At 42.1% G+C, this 15,337-nt stretch overlaps 1 protein-coding gene across 2 annotated transcripts in view; it reads right to left on the bottom strand.

Moving 5' to 3' along the window:
* Window positions 1–15,337, bottom strand: part of Slc1a1 (solute carrier family 1 member 1) — a 68,135-nt gene that overhangs the window by 48,767 nt on the left and 4,031 nt on the right. Inside the window, exon 1 of one of the 2 annotated variants that reach the window (XM_051146304.1) lies at window positions 7,928–8,525. The exons of the other annotated variant lie outside the window; for it this stretch is intronic. The gene's annotated coding sequence lies outside the window, so the exon portion shown is untranslated. Of the gene's footprint in view, window positions 1–7,927; window positions 8,526–15,337 lie in introns of those variants that run through there. 2 annotated transcript variants of the gene reach the window in all.

Here is a 15,337-nt window from a genome sequence, read left to right as displayed (position 1 = left end):
GCCCTAAGAAGCAATTAAGCCATTAGCCCCAATAGCTAATTCATTCATGGATTGAGGGGTTAAATCTTGAGAATGGATCTACATAAATACTAGCTTGGGTCTGCCTTTTATGAGCATTCCTCTTGCCATAGGATGCCATTGCCACCTTGAGATTCTGCAGAAATTTCCAATGAGCAAGAACAGCCTTGTGGAAGCAGCTTCTGAACCTTGGAATGTTCAGCCCCCAGAACAATAAACAGAGTGAAGCTTTATTTACTAATCACCCCATCTCTGGAAACCAGGCTAAGATGTGGTTAAAATAGCTAAACAGTAACTCCAGTGGCTTTTCTGACATTAAGAGTTCAGTAGAATTTAACTTATGAGTGTTTTTAACTTATGAGTCATTGCCAGGCAACAGTCTAGGCACACAGCAGACGAAAGGCAAGACGTTTGTTGGCATTACCATTTAGTGTCTGTGGTTTTGGCTATTTAATATTAGAGCTCCCAGTTTTCTTATCCACCAATAACAAACTCCTCGAAAATTGAATTAGGAAAGAAATTTTATTTATAATTGCTCTAAAAGCCTAGGATGCCAGGCATAGTGGCACATGCCTTTAATCCCAGCACATTGGGGACAGAGGCAGGAGGATCTCTGAGTTTCAGGCCAGGCCTCCATGGTAAACCAGCCAGAGCTACATAGCAAGACCTTGTCTCAAAATGAACAAACAAACAAACAAAAAGCTGGGAATAAACTTAACCGAGAAGTTGAAAAACCTCTATGGTAAAAACTAAAACACTGAACAAATAAGTCAAAGAAGACACTAAAAAATGGAAAGAACTCCCATGTTTATGAGTTGGCACATTTAATATCACAAAAATGTCTATATAACTGAACGATGTATGGATTCAATGCAATACCTATAAAAATCCCAATGTCATTCTTCACATAAGTAGAACAAAAGAGTCTTAAGATTCCTGTGTAAGTATAAAAGACCATGAAGGGCTAAAGCAATCCAAGGCAAAATAAATAAATAAATAAATAAATAAATAAATAAATACTGGAGGTATCACAATGCCTGACTCCAAATTATACTACAAAGCCATAGTGACACGGTTGGCATGGCACTGGCTCAAAACCAGATCTGCAGACCAATGGTATTGTGGACTGAGAATTAAACCTACACAGTTACATCCATGTGATTCTTGACAAAGATTAAAAAAAAAAGTTAGAGAAAAGAAAGCTTCCTTAGTAAATAGTGCTGGGGAGCCTGGGGAGCCACTAGACATCTATCTTGCACCATGTACAAAAATAAACTCAAAATGGATCAAAGCTGTCAATGTAAGACCTGAAACTTTGGAACTATTAGAGGAAAATGTAAGGGGAACTCCTCTTCAAGACATGGATCAGGGAAGAATTTTCTAAAAAGGACTCTACTAGCTAAGAAATAATAACAAGAGTTGACAATCTTATACCAAGTTAAAAAGCTTCTGCATAGAAAAAGGAACATTTTCCACAGTAAAGGCAGAGAGTAAAGAATAGGATGAAGTTTTAACCTGACAGGGGATTAATACCTAGAACTCAAAACAATTAGATGTCAATAAGCCAAAACAATACAATCAATAATAAATGGGCTAATGAATTGGATATATATTTCTCAAAAGAAATACACATGACAACTCAGCTATTAAAAACAAGGAATTCCCAAAATTTGTGGACAAATGGATTGAACTAGAAATGATCATAATGAGTGAGTTAATCCAGAAGCAGAAAGAGTCAAATGGTATATACTCACTTGTATCTGCACACTAGCCCAAGGGGCATGTCCCATGAAAGGCTTCACTTACCAGCAAAGTGAGACAGAGGGGAGGACATCCTATTGGGACTCTAGATGAGAGAAACATGGGAGAATGGCAAAATAGAAGTATCCAGAGGGTCCTAGAAACCTACAAGAAGAACATTATGATAGGTAGATTTGGGCCCAGGAGTCCTGCTCAAACTATGGCACCAGCCAAGGACAATACAGGCTGTAAACGTCAAACCCATAACCAGATCTAGCCAATGGACAGGAAAATTTCCACAGTTGAGTGGAGAGTGGGGTATGACTTTCACACAAACTCTGGTGCCCCATATTTGACCACATCCCCTGGATGGGGAGACTTGGTGGCACTCAGAGGAAGGATAAGCAGGCTACCAAGAAGAGACTTGATACCCTATGAGCATATACAGGGGGAGAAAGTCCCCCTCAGTCACAGTCATAGGGGAGGGGAATAAGGGGAAAATGGGAGGGAGGGAGGGATGGGAGGATACAAGGGATGGGATAACCATTGAGATGTAATATAAATACATTTTTTAAAAATCAAAATAAAAATTTTTAAAAGAAAAAAAAAAGAAATACACATGACTAATATATGAAAAAGTGTACAACATCTTTAGCTATAGGAAAAATGCAAATCAAAACTACATTGCGACTCTTCACCTTCACCCTAATCAGGAAAACGGAAAAAGTTTCAGCAGGAAAACAGAAAGTAAAACAACACCTATGTAGAAACATGCCCCAATGAAATCCAAGACAGAAAACAAACCCTTATACTCTGTTGGTGGGAATGAAAATTGGTGCAGGCAGTCTGGGATGTTGTTTGGTGGAAGGTGTCAGAGTAAATATGCCATCAGTTTCTCGGCAGGTTCCTAACTGATGCTGCCTGCCTGACCGTGCCAATCTCATTCTCCACACTTCCAGTCAACACAAACTCCATGCCTTCTTCCTCTTCCTCTTCCTCTTCCTCTTCCTCTTCCTCTTCTTCTTCTTCTTCTTCTTCTTCTTTTCTTCTCCTTCTTCTTCTTCTACTACTACTTTTTCTTCTAGCCCTCGTTGTCCTGGAACTTGCTCTGTAGACCAGACTGGCCTTGAACTCACAGAGATCCACATGACTCTGCCTCCTGAATGCTGGGATTAAAGGCATGTGCTAACACAGCCCGGATCCCTGCAGTTTCTTAAAGATGCTCTGCAGTGTCCTGCTTCCACAACCTTGTTGACAAAGATGCTTCTCTTTGGAAAACCTTTATCCTATTGTTGCCTAAAGATATCTTCTCATTTTACATAAACAGCCTCCTTCTCCACAAAACCTGTCCCAGACCTGTCTCTGAGCTGCAAAGTTTCAATTAGTCTTATTTGCACTGGTTATGTACTCTGAGAGTCTCTGTCTCTCTGTCCCAAACAGTGTGGCCAGCCCTGTACTCCACTGCCCAGCACTGAGCTTCACACACTGTATGTCTCTGACACAGTAATTCATTATAATTATATAATTGCTGCTTAATGCGGGTACCCAGGCAGCCACTTCTTCATCTACCTTGTCCACGATCAAACCTGATCATGATGGGCAAAAGAGAACATTTGGGAAGAGGCCATTAGAAGAAACCTGGGATACAGGAAGAGACATGGGTATAAATTCTGCCATTTTCCCATGATTATCACACTCAGGTGCATCTTAAATGTGGCCTGCACAGTCATCCTGACACATGGACAGGTTCGCCCTTGCCTATGACTAAGGTGCTAGAAGCATGAAGTTCAGGGCCCACTTTCTCCCAGGCTTCTGGGAGCCCTGGAGAGTCTCCTGTATGCAAGTGAAATGAGAACTGGCAGGAAAAAGTCAACTAGCAGGAATCCAGCCTCTGGAGCAAGCACCCCACTGGTTCAGAGGCCTGGCTTGTGGTGGCTCTCTTTCCCCTGAGCAAGTGTGTCAGTGCTACATGCATGGCTAGGTCAATTTCTGGAAGGTAGATCTATGACCTGGACCACAGGTTCTAATGCTGACCCTATTCTATCCCTCTCTTCTTAGAGTGGACTGTTTCGCTCATCTCAAGGGAAAGTCTATCAATGTGTTGCTCGTATGCTGATAAGATACCTTCCTTCATCTCCCCTGTGGCCATATTTCATTTCTCTTCTCTAGTCAGCGAACATTTAGTCTCGAATCACGCTTTTGTGGCTTCAGGAGACTCCGGAGTCCTCTGCTTGAAGGGCACAGCTCTTCCTCAAGTGTAACAGGAGGAGCTCCTTGGTCAGGCCTTTACAGCAGCTCATTTCACAACTTCTGTAAAAGCACCTTGACTCATTACACAATCTTAAAAAGGCTCTCTTGTCTGTAAATAAAACCCAACACCGTCTCCAACTGGAGAATTTACTCAGGAGCAATCTGAGATCGGATTGGCTTCAAGGAAAGGAAGTGACCATTAGCTTGACTCTCTGGAACTGCCACAATGCCGGGATTCTGCACTTGGATGGACTTTAAACTCAAAACTCTATGCCTAGGTATCTGGGGCTCCCTAACTTTTCTCAGCTTGCTCTCGCTTCTGCTTACAAACCTTGGGTCACTTTGAATCTGTTCTCCAAGATTATGATCTGAGCAGCCAGCTGAACAACTGTATACCCATACTCCCACCAGGAGCCAAAAAACATTCACTTTTACTTTCAAGTGAATTAAATGTACTTTAAGCATTTGTAGTGTCCCCTAAAGTCAAGAGGAAGGCGTCCACCCCATGTTGAAAGGCTAGCTGAGGAATCTATCTGCAAATAAGCTGTAATCTTCACTGGAGGAATAGCACAGACAGGCCAGTTTAAATGGTGACCTGCCAATCCTTTTCCTTAGCTCACAGGGCCCTGAGCAGGACCCAGGTGACCGTAAGAGCCAGGGATGAGCAGTGATTAAGGAATCCAGAGTTCTAGATGTGGCCACTGACTTAAGAGGTTAAAAAGAACAGCCAGACCTAATAATCGTGACCACTCCCACCAATGCAATAACAAGTGAATGGGGATTACTGGAAAATATTAATGTTCAATATAAGTAGCAACGTTCCAGAGGAGAGTGGAAGTGTTTTGCAGGTTCTGTAGTTCCTGAACTGGCACTGTGTCCCCAAACTCCATCACTCCAAAGAACTCAGAATCTCTGCAGTCTAGTGAAATCTAGGGAATTCTCCAGGTGTGGTGGTGCACACCTTTAATCGAAGCACTGTGAGGCAGAAGCAGGTGGGTTTCTGTGAGTTCAAAGCCAGCCTGGACTACACTGAGTTTCAGGACAGTCAAGGATATATAATGAGACCCCATCATAAAAACAAGCATCCCCTCTTTAAAAACAAACAAACAAGACCAAACAAACCCAAAATAGAAAGGAATCCAGCCTGTTACATCTCCTGGCCGATAACTTATGCCAAACAAAGAAAACAAAACAAACTGATTTTTAGAGTCTTTAATGCCATGGTCCTCACCCTTCCTAACGCTGCGACCCTTTAATACAGTTCCTCATGTTAGGGTGACCCTGGCCATTTATTTTGTTGCTACTTTATAACTTTAATTGTGCTACTGTATGAATCTCTATTTTTTCTACTGTATGAATTACATGCATAACCATATGTAATGTAAGTGTCTGATGTGCAGGATTTCGGCCACGCAACCTCTTGGGCGTCAAAACCCACAGGTTGAGAAGCACTGCTTTAATGACTAGGGCATCAATAGTCTGTTCAAGGTGATCTGTAACACAGAGCACGGACAGGCAAAATTATCCACCATCATAGAGACTATCTCCAGACTGAGACAGCAAGAGAGGACAAAAGAGGACAAGAGGCAGGATTCTTGGAAAAGGGGAACCTAGAAGTAAGTGCATTCTAAGGCGCAGTAGGAGCAGCTATACCTCACCTTTGAAAAGTCTCCTGAGATCAGGCTGGTTCTGTCTGATTTTATCTTGTGTGTGTGTGTGTGTGTGTGTGTGTGTGTGTGTGTGTGTGTGTGTGTGACAGAGAGAGAGAGAGAGAGAGAGAGAGAGAGAGAGAGAGAGAGAGAGAGAGAGACATGCTAACATAGATTCTTGCTTTAACACCATGACTCCTCATCCCACACTGTAGCAGACAGTACTAATTGATGACAACGCTCTTTACTACTGAGCTCCACCATCCGCCATGGCCCCAGAATCCTTGGAGCGGTGCTGGAGACAGCTCAGGACCATGCTGCGTGCTTGACACAGGGCTGCAGAGCTGTCAGTAATCAGGCATGAATACTGGGACCTTCAAACTCAGACGTAGAGAACTAGACCTGAGATTTAGGTACCAGCACCCTGCACTGCTCTCTAAAACTCATTCACATGAGTGGGTAATAAAGGAGCAATGGGGCAGACTCACTAAGGGCTGGCGTGTTCTGTTCTTAGATATAGAAGGTTTTGTAATGCATCAAAAACATTTGTAAGTGTCTGTCCTGAAGTAGATGCAAGACTGCATGTTATGTGAATGACCTGCTCATCACAGATAACATTCCTAGCCCCTCAGTGAGTGGACAGAGGGGAGAAATGTAACAGTGTGTATTACTATGGGCTGGATATGGTTTGTCCGGAACTCCAGAATTCATTGCTATGGTGGCACTGTTGGGAGGAGGGGCCTGAAAGGAATGATTAGGTCACTATAGGAAGATTAATCCCTTTCTCCCTGTGTGGGTTCTCACTCTCCTTAGCCTGACTTATTACTGCAGGAACAAGTCCTTACACTCGGAGGTTATTTCAGTGGGTCTCGACCTTCCTAATGAATACAGTTCCTTATATTGCGGTGACCCCCGTTGACAGAATTATTCTCATTGGTACTTCATAACTATAATTTTACTACTGTTATGAGTCGTAATGTAAATATCTGATATGCAGATGGTCTCAGGTAATTCCTGTGAAAAGGTCATTGCCCCCTCCCCGGCCCCCCGGCCCCCCAACCTGGAGGAGTTGAGATGCACAGGCTGAGAACCACTATTTCATCTCTTTCAGACACGCTTACTTATCCTGTTTTTCTACCATAAACTGCCATGCACCTCATGCACTTGGGCTTCTCAGGTTCCAGAGCTTTTCGCTCAAATAAATGTTATATTTTTACCCAGTTTTGGATTTTTTTTTTTTTTTTGCTACAGCAACTAAAAACAAAATAAAACAAGTAGAGAGCAGTTCCATGAAATCTGAAAATCGGGTGTGAATCAAAGCCTCTGACGCTGATCTCCAACTTCCGTATGACCTCGGTATTCCTAACACCACAGGGACCCTGAGCCGCCTGCAGCTGTGTGCTAAGACCACCGCCCCCCATTCTGGTTGTCTGAAGTCAGAGGATGTTGAAGCATCTTTCCACAAGCACCTTCCCCAGGTTCAGGGGAGTGATACTTGCCTATGTATTGCTACCAACAGACTGAGGCAGTAAGCCACGGGCCTCTGACTCTGCATCTCTTGCCAGTAAAATCCATTATTGTTCAATTTAAATTGCTTTCCTGGTTGGCTGCTAAATGAATTGATTTTCCTAACCACAGACTATACTTTTAAAATTTTTCTTTTATCTCATATGCCAATTCTGTTTGATTAACGGTGGCTGCCTGGAACACAGTTTAAAGTGTTAGAGTAAAAGGTGCTGTCATCAATTAGTTACATCTGCCACAGGGGAGGCTAGGGAGTGATGATGTCAATACTGATTATTTGTGAATATCAATTAGTGGCTGTAATAGTGCACATATAAGAAGGGAGATGATGTCTGACTGGACAATCCGTGTGATAAAAATAGGAATCAGAGCCGTTGATAGGCAGGATAGTGGTAGCGAAACCATCTGCATCTCAGCACTGCGAAGTACAACCTGCCCCAAGGAAGCAAGCACTAGCCAGCTAAGTTCATCTCAGATATAACTTAAGACAGAGAGTTTATGAACAAGAAGGGACCAGCCAGCGTGGAACACTCCAAACTAAAGGACAAGGTAAAGAAAAGCCCAGAGACAGAGCAGGCTGAAGCCAAGAGGACCTTTAGCTCCTCTGCAAGAAGAGATCTATATAATTGTCTTAACTACCAATTAGACACATTGAGGTTTCTAAAGCGGGGAGAGACCTCGCTTAATGGCTAACTTAAGTGCTAAAAGCAGACGGTCCTGGCTGCAAACCTCACCTCTGTTTTTACCCCACCATGCAAGACTTGAAGAGTTTCCATTTCCTCATCACAAATTGGATTCTCCATCAACTTACTAACCACACTGGTAGCAAATGAAATCCCCAGTAAATGTTAGCATCTGATTGGTCGGCCACAGGCAGGAGCTTCTCAAAGGAGACGTCTCCAAAAGCCTCAGAACTCCCAGGAATCCTAGCTGAAACCTGCAAAATGGCTAGCAGAAGGTCAGGTTTCCTGCAGTTGGACGTTTTGGGTAAGAGTACCTTGGGTCATTGTTGTTGGCTTAGAGCTTTGCTGAATTATAAGTAACCAAGTAACTTCCAAGCAGTAGCACAGTAGTAGAAAATAGTTTGACTCACCTAAGCTCTGTCCCCTGAGGATGTTCCCCTTGACTGAATGCATGCTAACTGCTGAACTCGGATGACTTTTTCAGTCAGTTATAAAAACAAACATACTGTGGGCCATCTCTGGCGTGGTTTTCTAGCTCCACTCCCCTAGGCCACCAGTTTGTCCCCAATATGCAGACCAAGATCATCAGAAGGTGGTGTCAAAACTCTTCCTGCTGGGCTGAAGAGATGGCTCAGAGGTTAAGAGCACAGGCTGTTCTTCCAAAGGTCCTGAGTTCAATTCCCAGCAATCACATGGTGGCTCACAACCATCTATAATATCATCTGGTGCCCTCTTCTGGCCTGCTGGCTCACATGCAGGCAGAACACTGTGTACTTTATAAATAAATAAACGTTAAAAAAAAAAAAAAAAAAAAAAAAAAAAAAAGACCCTTCCTGGATGCATAGAGCGTCCTGCGATGAACATCGTCCAGCCTCTGGACCTGAGGCCTGTGGGAGTAAGAAGGGTCCAGGAGCCACCACCTCAGGCTAAGCAGAGGGCTGTTGGGGGACCTTATTCTTCAGGGCTGGGCTGAGTGGAGATGGCTCCCTGGAGCTCACACAGCTCAGGGTGGGCTAGGAGGAACCACTGAGGACAGGTTGCATGAAGCATCTGTGAGCTGGGACAAAGATCCACCCCCTCTGGGGAGTGCAGGAATGTTGGTTGGACGGATGGATGGCGAGATGATGGGAAGTCAGGTACTTTCTGAATCCATGGGGCAGCCTTTCTGGACAGGAGTGAGTCACAGAAACGCTTCCTTTCCAACAACAGAGGTGTCACTGTTGAGTGTGCTAATGACAACAGAGCACTCTCTGCTGCATTTAAGGCAAGCTGACTGAACACATTCCTTTTACAGCTACAGGCTGTGCTAAACTCGGGGATCTGAAGTGAATTGTGGGTTTATAGTAACTGTCTCTGATGCTGTTTTCTATTAGATGCACTTCAACATGCAAAGTACAAAAGGCCATTTAAAGGGTGTGATACTTTTAACAGGGCTACTGAACGAGGTTAAAAGGTCACTGGATGACGTCTATAAGGAGTACATTTCCTTTTAAGTGCTTGAGTCCCCACAGTGGAAGTGGCCATAGGTCTCCATCGACACTGGGAAGATTTGCAGATCCTTAGGCAAACACTGCTCCTCTGGCGCCCAGCCAGTATGTTGCTACTCTCTAGGACAGCTATTTTCAGTCTCAGCTCTGTTAAAGGTAATCACAATTTCTCACAAGTAATTAATATGGGACACTTTATCTGTTTGAGCAGAAGCACTGGGGTTGGGGAGGTGGGATAGAGCAGGTAGATTTCTGGTGCCGGCAAGCCAGTCTGGGCTAATTGGTGACACAAGGCTAATGAGAAATCCTGTTTCAAAAGAGGTGGGCAGTGCTTCCAAAGATAACACCTATGGTTGTCCTTCCTACACACACACATACACACACACACACACACACACACACACACACACACACACACACACGCTCACATGCACTCCATAGCTGATTCCTAATCCTACTTCTCACACCTTCCTAGGCTTTTCGCCACCGTAGCTACTTTTTGAATGTCAGCATACACTGAATTAACATGCAGAATTTTCTGTATAGCACGTCTTTGTATGGAACTTGTTTTATTTATTATGGCAGTGCTCAAATTTTTGGAGGAGGGGGTGGGAGTTACTTTGAGTCTACAGTTGTGCTAAGTTAAAACAAAACAAAACCAACAACAAACCATTGTGGTTTAGATTAAACAGCATTTAACAAGGTATTTTAATAAATGTCAACCACTAGCAATGTACATTTAGAGCTTTCTGAAAAGGATACACATATGTGCAAAATCTGTTATATGAAATCACTTGTAAGATACCGTTCCTAATTTTTGCTTAGGTGATTTGTTGGGGATTTTGACCTACTAGGCTTGAGGTACAAGGAGAATTCCAGAATTAGAATCTTTCCAGAGATTTTTTCCTGATCCCATATGATCTGGCTTCATTTCAAATTGAAAGCTCTACCCAAAGACATTTAAGGGCCCCTCCATTTGCCTTCCAAGTTTCTCTGTAAGAGGTTAGCAAGCACACTAGTGAGTTTCACTGTGGCATCTTTGTATGTAGAGGTCACCATGTGTTCTCATTCACCCTGCCTTGACTCTTCTCCCACACAGCCGTTTGCTCCCTTTGCCTGGTTTGTCCTCCAGCTCTCCCATGGTTTTGGCTGTGAGCTGAGCCTTTAATGGCTGAGCCATTGCCCAAGTAGTCCATTGCCCCCTCTCTTGCCATGTCTCTGATGATCTCTTACACACTTTTCATAACCTAGCTTCTAGTTTTACACACACACACACACACACACATACACACGCATGCGCACACACTTATGTAGTCTTAAATCTAGGTTCTACATATAAGAGAAAAAAAAGATTTCCCTCTCTGGGTCTGGCTTATTTTGCTTAACTTAATGATTTCTAATTTCATCCATTTTTTGAGTGCCATAACTCCATTTTTCTTTATGCCAGAATAAAAGTCTAATGCATATATGATTTACAGTTTTGTCATCCATTCATCTGTTAATGAACATCTAGGCTGATTCTGTTTCTTAACTCTTGTTAGTTGTGTAGCAGTAAACATGGATGCACAGGCTTCCCCATGCTGTGCTGACTTAGAATATATATATATTATGAATGGCCTATCTGGGTCATAGGGTAGTTCCATTTTTAGCTTTCTGAGGCATCTCCATATGTATTTTCACAGTGATGGCACAAGTTCATATTCCCATTAGAAGTGAAAAAGGGTGCCTCCTTCTCTACATCATCACCGGCATTTGTTTTGTTGATCATAGCCATTATGACTAGGGTGAGAGATTTAAAAAAAAAAAAAAAAAGCAGAACCTTAATTGCATTTTCCTGATAGCTAAAGATGCTGAATGCTTTTCAAGTGTTTATCATCCTTTTGTATTTCTTCTCTCTAGAACTATCTGTTCAGACCATTGGCCCATTTATTGATTAGTCACTTTCTGATGTCTAAATTTTGCAGCTTAAAAAAAAAGAATTACTTTTATTTTATTTTTAATTCAGTGTATTGGGTGACTATGTGCACATGTATGGGTCCCCATATGGGCCTTAAGAGGGCATCAGATACCCTGCAGATGGAGTTACAGGAAATTGTGAGCTACTTGACATGGTGCTAGGAACCAAACAGGGTCTTCTGCAAAAGTAGCAAGCACTCTTCCTCAGACATCTCTCTGGCCACTGAGTTCTTTACATGTCCTAGATATTAAACTACTCTTTGATGTGACATTGACAAAGATTCACACACACACACACACACACACACACACACACACACACACACACCATATTGTAGGCTGGTGGTATCGTCTTTCTTGTGGGGAAGCCTTTTAATTTTTTGCGATTCTATTTGTCAATCCTTGGGTTCCTTCACTCTGTTACTGGATTCCTGACCAGAAGAAAGCCGTTGGCTAAGCCTGTATCTTGAAGTATTATATGTACGTTTTCCTATAGCAGTCTCAAGTTTCAGGTCTTACACTAAGATCTTTGATCCAATTTGAATTGATTTTTTTTTTTTTTTTTTTTTTGCACAGAGATAGTTTTATTCTTCTACACGTGGGAACCAAGTTTTCTCAGTACCATTAATTAAAGTCAAAAAAAAAAAAAATACACACAGAAGAAAAGATACACACTTTGTCAAATACTAGGTGGCTGTAATTGTGTGGGTTTATTTCTTGGTCCTCTATTCTATATAACTCATCTATATATCTATTAGTACAAGCACCATGCCGGGTCTATTATTATGGCTTTTTTATATAATGTGAAATAGGATATTGTGATGCATCTGCCATCGCCCTCTCTGTTAAAAGTTTTGGTTGCCCTGGCTATTTGGGGTCCTTTGTGTTGTCACATGAATTTTTATAATTGTTATTCCAGTTTGTTTAAACTTGGTTTTTGTATTATACTATTTTGGTCAAAGTGCTTATTAGTTTTAAACATTTTCTGGGCATATTTAGGTTGTTTTAAGTGGAGGATCTCCTCATTTGTAAGTATGATGACTTGATTTCTTCATTTTGCATCTGTACCCTTTATTCCCACCTTTTGTCTGATTGCTCTAGAATATGAAACTGAATGAGTGGAGAGAAATAGGCATCCTTGTCCTGTTTCAGATTTTAAAGCAAATGTTCCCACTTTTCCCCATTTAATATAATGCTGGGTACCACTTTGTTGTAATAGCCGTCATTGTATTGGTGGATGTTCCCTTGGCTCTTAGTTTCTTCAGGGTTTTTATTATAAAGGGATGCTGAAGCTTGTCAAAGGGGTTTTCTGCATCCATTGAAATTATCTTGAGTTTGGTTTTCAAGACCCCACCACTAGCTCAGATTTGTATTTATGTTCATCAGGGAAACTGATTTGTGGTTGTCTTGCTTTCTTGTGTCTTCCGGCTTGCTTTAAGGGGACTAGCTTTATAGAAAGGGCATGATAGTGTCTTTCCCCCTCTAGTTTATCGAGGCAATTTGCGATCTAAAGCCCAATTTTCTTGTATCAGCTCTTCAATATGGTGAACTTAGACCAAACCTCTTGGTACCTACTTAAGCGGATATTGAGAATAGATGGGCAGATGCTAGATAGACAGGAAAGGATAACATAAGCAGCACTGCATTAGCATATGAAATCATATGCATATCTACTTAACCATCTACAAAGTTAATGAGACAAATGTAGCCAATATTCTACCAACCTTAAGAGTTTCAGGAAATAGCACAAAATCCATTGTAATAATCATTATTTTGCTAATGTTCTATCTTTGGCAAGCTGTGGATTAAATATACTATTACAAATAAAACACACTCCTAAACTGGCAATTTTGTTTTCTCTAGTTTCTAGAAATACATAACCTGAGGGAATTCTAGTCTTCACTAATAGTTCAAATCCTTTTTTTTTTAAAGTATAAGTTCTTTATTATATATAAGAAAATATGACTTTTTTGTTTTCCCTACATCAAATTATCTATTGTATGTCACAGAAATAAACGATTTTGAAAATACAGGAGCTAAGATATTCCTATCACTTTAAAGAAAGATCTAATAATATTTTTATTTTGTGAGTTGGAATATTCTGTGTTTCAGGAATATTTTAAACAAGAGATGTGTCAAAGCCAAATGCATGAATTTCTTAGACCCGTGATTATGGTTGGGACTCATCTGACACTGACATAGAACATTACCCTGGTAACAGCCTCACAGGCAGACAGCTGGTATTATTGTCTCTACATCACAGAACGCTTGATGGGACATCAAAGTAATTTCATCTTCCTGTAATACTCCCCAGGACTTCCTTAGAGCCCCGCATAGGAGTTCCTCTGGCTTCTGGAATGAAATAAGGAGTGACTACATGGCCATGGGAGCTAAAGGTTCTTAAAACTAAAAGGATCCTCAGAGGTTTTCTAACCCAGAGACAAGTGTGTAACATACCAACTGCTATACCCAGTTTTTTAAGTCCTTGGCAGACATCAATAATCAATTTCAGATTTTCCAATTCTTTCTCAAAGAGCACTGCATCAGGTCAGACAATCTACTACCTATAAATGAATTAACATGTGAATAAAATATTTTTTGCTTTTTTAATCAATATAAACCCTTTCCCCCCCTGACATGAGGCAAAGGCCCCAAAAGTATATCAGATACACTTTTTCTTCATGTAGAGTTTTAAGACTCAGTTGCATTATTTTATGGTCTCCTTTTGGTTTTGAGTACCGTCTAGTATTACAGGGACACCGTCAAGGGGCCTATAATCTAGTTTTGAGAAAGAAAAATAAGCATTCCTGATATATAAGCAGACTAATTAAGTGTTAAACTGAGTTACTTATGTAGATCTGAGGAGGCTGAAACAGACCAAAAAGAATTAATAGAGGCAATGGTACCTGGTATAAACTTTGTGCTCATTTATCCGTTTAACAAATATGCACCAGGTCTGGGGGTCCAGTACTCTGGGTCATAAATCACTCAACAATCCAACAAATGTCCAGAGCCTACAAATCAATGAGACAGTGCTGTGGGCACAGAGAGGGGCGGCACAAGCTCCTCCATCAAGGGCCTGTGGTTGACGGGGAGGCAGAGAAATCAGAAGACAGGGTAACAAGTACCTGGCAGGTACAGGCTTTGTAGGAAAGTATAGCGGATGGCAACAGAGCCAAACGGCCAGGGTTGCAATCACAGCTCTGGCCTGGATCAACAACCTTGGGCAACGTTCCTGGACATACTCTTGCTGGAAAGATGGGATGGGCTGAAACCCACATAGCACTTATGATAGTGTATGTCTGATAATGCCACTAAGATCTTATCAAACGCAAACCAGGAAGGAGGGGGCTTTGTATTTCTCAGAAGGAGCATTACTCAAAAGAAGGTGCGAGGAGCTGTTTGTTGCAGAATGAGGCTGCGAGATGGCTGTAGACAGTGGAAGGTTTGGGATGCCACACTAGAGATGACCTCTCTCCTCTTGGGCAGCAGCAGCTATCGCTATTTAAAGGCCCTAAATGATATAATCTGCTCTGCTTCTAGCAAGGTCACTTTGACAGCAGAGGCTACCCATAGCGGAGGCTTCAACTGCGGCCTCCAAAAGCATGGGCTCCTGCCCTAGTCTCTGGACCCTATGGACAGCATCCTCGACAGTATGATGTGAGCTGGTTACGGATCTGAGGAGGAGTGAGAACCAGCCAGGCTCTGCCACCAGAAAGGACAAATCCAGGAGACCAAACATATACCAGTTCTCCTAGGCCTTGCTCTTCCCAGAATAGTGCATATGCATTCTCTTTTCATATTCTCCCCCTCTCTCCTCCCCCCTCCCCCTCCTTCCCTCACTCATCTCCACTTTTAATATTGCTTCTTTTGGAATTAAAGCAGACTCAAAACCGCACAAACCAAGAAAAAGCTCTCTGGCTCTAACATTAATTACCACCTTCTCCCACCCCGTTAACACCCTAGTGGCTCCAGAGAAAGAAAGTCTCAGGAGGTGACCTGCACTCCTCCACTGCCTGCTGAGCATCCT

Source organism: Acomys russatus, chromosome 5, assembly GCF_903995435.1.
Source record: "Acomys russatus chromosome 5, mAcoRus1.1, whole genome shotgun sequence".
Classification (NCBI taxonomy): Eukaryota; Metazoa; Chordata; class Mammalia; order Rodentia; family Muridae; genus Acomys; species Acomys russatus.
Note: the sequence above shows the minus strand (reverse complement) of the source record. Positions and strands in the feature narration are given on the sequence as shown.